The 5,816-nt window shown below is 38.0% G+C and overlaps 1 long non-coding RNA gene across 1 annotated transcript in view; it reads right to left on the bottom strand.

The window, feature by feature from the left end:
• Positions 1 to 2,318: 2,318 nt before the first annotated feature.
• Positions 2,319 to 5,816, bottom strand: part of LOC109367577 — an 8,656-nt gene continuing 5,158 nt past the window's right edge. Inside the window, exon 3 of the long non-coding RNA XR_002114774.2 lies at positions 2,319 to 2,564. This is a non-coding gene — a long non-coding RNA (uncharacterized LOC109367577). The remainder of the gene's footprint in view (positions 2,565 to 5,816) is intronic.

Genomic DNA, 5,816 nt, shown 5'->3' with positions numbered 1-5,816 from the left:
TTTTACCCAAATCCATTAAAGAACTCAGCTAACAACACTGCTGTGGCTACAAACACCCTTATGCAATTGCACTTCATTATGCGTTAGCCCTGAGAGGCCTCAGTAGACTAAACAAGTACAGCTATACTGAGGGATGAAAGGATCAGAGATCAATTTATAGGAAAAACAAACTCTCCGCGTACCTCCTCTCTTCTCAGAAGCAGGTGATTAGCCGCTGCGTAAGGCACTTCAGCCGAGCAGCCAGCTAACATCAGCATTGTGGTTTACATCCCATTTAGTGCGTCCCACAGATCGTAATCTCAGCAACTGAAATTCATGATTTCACAGCAGCAGAAAAGCCTCTCCATGCTTTGGAGTGGTGGTAAAAAATGCTTCTGGTTACAGCGTTGCCATTCTGTGTCATCTATCACAGAGAGGCACAGTTTGCATGAGCGAAAAACCTCCTTAAATCAAGCATCTACCCAATAACCTCCCAAAGTCCACACCATCCTTCATGTAGCTTTGTTTCTGATTACTATTAGTAAAAAGAAAAGTCAGAGAAATATAATGAGCTGGATGACTCAGAACTGACTTCTTGTTCCCATGCAAAGGAGTACATTTCACCCTTTATCATGAATTTGGAGAGTTTCCTACTTTCTGAAGAGTTCGGTTTCTTAATACGCTCTTCAACATATACTGTTTCTTTGGAGAGAATTTCCTTGTTGTCTGTCTAAACAAATTAATCTTCTCTGCTTCTACAAGATACCACTTCTTTCTTGGAATTAAAGAATCAGTCTTGGCAAAAATAAAAAAAAGAAAAGCAAAGAGTAAGGAAAGGAAAGAAAGAAATGCCAACTACTAGTAAAGCATCTATCTGCTGTACTGTTTGCCAATAATAAAGGCATATTTTACTTATGAATTTTTGGAGAAAATGATTTTTGAAATATCTTTTTGCAGCACGAACTACAGCAAAAGTCCTCTGGATTTATTATATCAAAGGTTTTTTTTTGCAGAGCTGTTTCTACCTGAAATGCTCCAAAACAGCTGAGTAACAAACTATCAAGGCTGTTCATATTAACAGAATACATAAAAATTCTTGAATTGATACATTCAAGAGATATATTCAGTTTGGCAGCTTATGTCTAGTGTGGAACGGGCAAGGTGTTTCAATCCAAAAGCATTTTTTTTTTTTAAATCCTCTCCCCTCAGAAGAGTACGCATGAAAGCATAAGAAAGCTGTAAGCTCAGAATAAATGAGCTTTTGCCTTGGTAATTATCAAGGTCTATCAGAACACGTCCTATTGTCCTTTGATTTCTGGAACTTGTCCAAGAAAATAACCACAGATAACAGTTCAAAGTACATTACAGAATAACAAAGGAAGTATTACCAAAGTCTGCTAAGGATGTTCATGCAGCTTAAAATCTTGGTGCTAACCTTTATTCAAAATCATATAACAGAGTTGGTATTTCTTGGTATTGGAAGCGCAAGTCAATCTTGGGCATCTCCCTTAGTGAATATGGATAGATTGACAATAGCTGAGAGGTTGAAAAATCATGGAGTTACTTATGTATTCCATGAGCAGGACTTATTGTGGTGACTGACCTACTTCCATGCTCACATAAATACAAATGAAGCATTGTCAAAACTTTAAAATGCTGCCAAACATCTATGGCAGGGCATGCCCCTTTCAGTATGTGCCAGGACAATAACCTTGAACTCCAGGTCTCATAAAACAGTCTCCAAGAACTTCTACGTGCCAGATTTCTTCACCCCCACCAGTCAATTTAATTGTATCTCAACCACTGTGCTTTATCAATAATAATTTTTATTTAAAATGGTTAAATAACATCTGGAAGTAATGACAATTATTTTTGAGAGATTACAAGAAATTAAGGAATATTAGATAGATTGCAGTGTTTACCTCTAGGTAAACATTGTTTGCTAAATGAGTCTTAGTACTCTAAAACATGGTTATTCAGAAATAATCACTAGAAAAACATGTTAAGATCAGCAACTCTCTTATATCTATATCCTGGAGTTGCCCTTTGAAATCATTCCCCATGGGAAGCTGTTATGCTGCAGAAACCTCCTTGAAAGCTGATCCCACATGAGACCAAAAGCTAAATATGTTGTGTAATACAACAGTGCAATTACAACAGCGAAAAACAAACAGAGACTTCAGCGCTCTCCAGTGTATCACAGACCCAGTGCTCTTTGTTCCGTGTCATGGTCAGTTACTTGTTGCTGGCATTTCTTGACCTCTTCCTGTTTTCAAGGGAAATATGCTTGCAAAACCAACAAACAATCCTGCAAGGGATAACCCCACAGCAAAGGTTCACCACAGCTACAGCCATTGTGCCACTCATGTAGGGTGTCAAGCAATCTATGCCTCCAGTATTCTTTTTAATGATCAATTCTACTCCAGAATCAGGGGAACTTTCTGAAACTAGTATCTTTGTCGTCTTCTTTGAAATGGATCTCAGTGTCAGGGGAATTTTCACACTGGAATTACTGCACTAAAACGTACTAAAAGCTTTTTCAAGTCAATGACTTCTACCAGGCTTCATTTTGGTTTTGTTGTCTGCTGAAAAAAAAAAAAAGTAGAAATATATATTTTTAGTCAAAAAAAAGAACTAATTGGCTCCTTTAATTCAAAAATCAAACACCTTTTATAATTGCTTTATGTACACATAAAAGTTCCCTGCTAGCTGTGCCAGTGAAGCCTGTGTTTTATCTGCATCATCTGCTTCTTTTGAGATCAGAGGATTTCTGACTCAAACCACATACCCTCTTTCTCAGTATCTCTCTGTACGTATATTACTATTTCCTCTTTCATATAATCTAACAATCTTCTAAAGATGTTATTATTGTACCTTAAGCATCTACATTATCTGAGTGGAAAAACCCTGGAAAATGTTGGGGGAGGGTGGAAATATTTTATTTCAAAACCATGTTTGACAGTGCTTAGTTCCTTTATATCTCTGAAGGTTTCTTCACTCTCTACTTCATATACGGCCATCCATTTTCCCCTTCTGAAATAGCACAGTGGGCTTCCATTACTGTAGCACGTAAACACTTAAGACTCTTTCTTGTTGTTGAATACCACTACAAGGAAAGGAGGCCTTATTATGTATAATGCATAGTTAACATCTGGCATGTGAATACTGTATGTTCCACCAGTTTCATCCTATATAGTCTGTGCTGTATATGTGCTTGATGTATACCTTCATGCTTTCTTAGAATCTTCCAACTAATCCAATTTATCCTCCTTACAAAGAACTTAACATCATTTGACCCACGCATCTGGAAAGAGGTGTCCAGATAAAAGGTCAGCAACTCACACATAAAACTAACATTTGTTCAGTTGATTGTTCTAGCTATCAACTATTTGCTAATTAGCTACTTAATATTCACCATAAGGAAAACAACACCTCCTGGTTTTTAGACTGGAATTTAACCTTAAGTTATGTAGAGGCTGATCACAAGATGGCAATGATCACAGGACAGCAGCACCTAGACTCACTTACAGGGTAACCAGAAATGATTAGAGTTGATCCTAGAAAATGGTATTGGTACCACAAAGAAAGCTTCTACAGTACACAACAATTCATTGTATTAGCTATACAAGTCCTTGGAGCTCTGTAGTGTGGAAGCAGGAATGAGCAAGCCAAGTGGACTATCAAAGTCCTGCCCAAGTCTGCAGGGATGCAATAAGACAGGCCAAAGCTCAACTGATGTGGAAACTAGTAAGTGAGCTGAAAGACAAGAATAAAATCTTCAAGAGCAAATATCAGCAAAAGTAAAACAAAGGAAAACATGGACACACAGAGCAAGAGGGCAGAGGACAGAGTGATGGGGAGTAAGATGAGGTACTCAGTGCTTTCAGTGCTTCAGCCCTTACTGATAAAGGTTATACATATGCAATCTGACTTGTAAGACTCTGCAGGAGGGAAGCATTACACACAAAGAGAAATGGACTTAGGGACCTCTTCAGTAAATTTAATTTATAGGCTAGAAGGCTGTGGGCACAAGTAATGCTATGTGAGCTGGCCAAAGTCATCACAAGGCCACTCTCTGTCATGTTCAAAAGGTCACAACAATCAAAGGCAGCTCCTGACATCTGGAATAAGGCAATCATAATATCATTCTTTCATATGGGCAAGAACGAAGACTTGAAGAATAGAGTAGTCATCCTAACCTCAGTTTCCTGGAAAATAGAAGAAAAAAATCTCCTGAAAGCCATATCCACACACATGAAGGACCTGAAATTGAATGGGAACAACCAGCATGGGTTTCTAAGGGTAACTTATGCCTGATCAGCCCCAGCTGGAAAAGATCCTCTGTATGCAGTATTGTGCAGATGTGATCATATTGCTGTGTACTCAGGGTCGGAGCAGTTGAAAGCCCTACAGGTGAATGAACAGCTGCCCTATAAAGTAACAAGTTCCTTAGACTTCCTCACCCTGCAGTAAATAGGGACTGTCAAGGAAAAAAAAAAAAAAGAAAGAAAGAAAGAAATAACAAAAAACGGTTTAAAATGGGGCTTGTACTGGGCTGTGCTTAGTTTAACTTCTAAAATTTTCTTTCAAATGGAATTGTAAAGCAGTTCTGCATCTTTGGGAAATTACTTCAGTCTTGGTGAAGTGAAGTACCTAGGCAAAGAAACAACATCTACGCAGTTTGCTTATCTCTCTACTGAACTGCACAGTTAATGTTTTCTGTCATCACCCTCACCTACATTTTCCAATGCAGATGTTAGGATTCATATCCATATTTGGATTACTATTTATGCAATCAAGTTAAAGTGGTTATCCCCAGCCTTATCATCCCCATGACAGAATATTAGCCTTTATACTTCAATTGAAAGGAAAGCCCACATAATTTCACCTGAATCATATGCCTTACCAAAAATCTCTAGTATTCATACCCTACTGGTATAACTCTGCCCTTTTCCTGGTCTACGCATTTACAGCTATAGAGCTGCTGGAAAGTCTTATGGAAACTTAGAAGGTTGTTTTCCACTGCTCTTCAGAAACACATTCTTTATTTAAGCAAAGTTAAGTACTCCGGCATTTTCAGATTCTTCTTCAAGTAATTACAAATGCTTTGTAATTCTTCATCTCTTACCAACGGTTGCTTTCAAAAAAAAATCTATTAATGCAAATTCATAGAATTTGGTTCATGTGAAATGCAGTTAGAAAAAAAATTGAGTTCAGAGATCTTAAACTATGCCCAACTTATGAAAAAAAACTCTATTACACAACATATCTTTTAACACTTTTTCTGGCTCTCTAAATGATGAACAGGGCTGTTATTTTGGTTATTTTTATGTCTGTGCCCAAAATATTCCTGTAGAAGTCAGAGAACGATTTGCAATACTATCAATACTGTAAATGCAATAATACATTATAATCTTCCATTTCTAGATCTTCCTCCCTACCCAGCATCCCACAGCAAATTACAATCAATACAAAGCTAAACTTAGCACTCTGGTGTCTGCCAAGTGACGGCCAGACACAGGGCAGACCTGTCCAATTTAGGGATTCTCTAATCTAGTGGCACAACCCTACTGCAGGAGCAGTGCCATCAGCTGACTTATTGCTGCTTCTGCTTGGTGCCAAGGAGAGTTCTGACATTGATTTCAGAGGGCACATGCCTGAAGTCGAACATTTAAGGTAAAGATAATCAAGGCTGAATTTTCTGATAAACAAGAGTAGAAGGGTATTCTGTTCTCATCCCAGATCCATGATCTTGTTACATATCCAAAACACCAAGCCACAAAACCCCAGAGAAAGCACTTAATTACTCACACAATCTCATACTGCTATTGAGATTA

This window comes from Meleagris gallopavo, chromosome 4, assembly GCF_000146605.3.
Source record: "Meleagris gallopavo isolate NT-WF06-2002-E0010 breed Aviagen turkey brand Nicholas breeding stock chromosome 4, Turkey_5.1, whole genome shotgun sequence".
NCBI lineage: Eukaryota > Metazoa > Chordata > Aves > Galliformes > Phasianidae > Meleagris > Meleagris gallopavo.
Note: the sequence above shows the minus strand (reverse complement) of the source record. Positions and strands in the feature narration are given on the sequence as shown.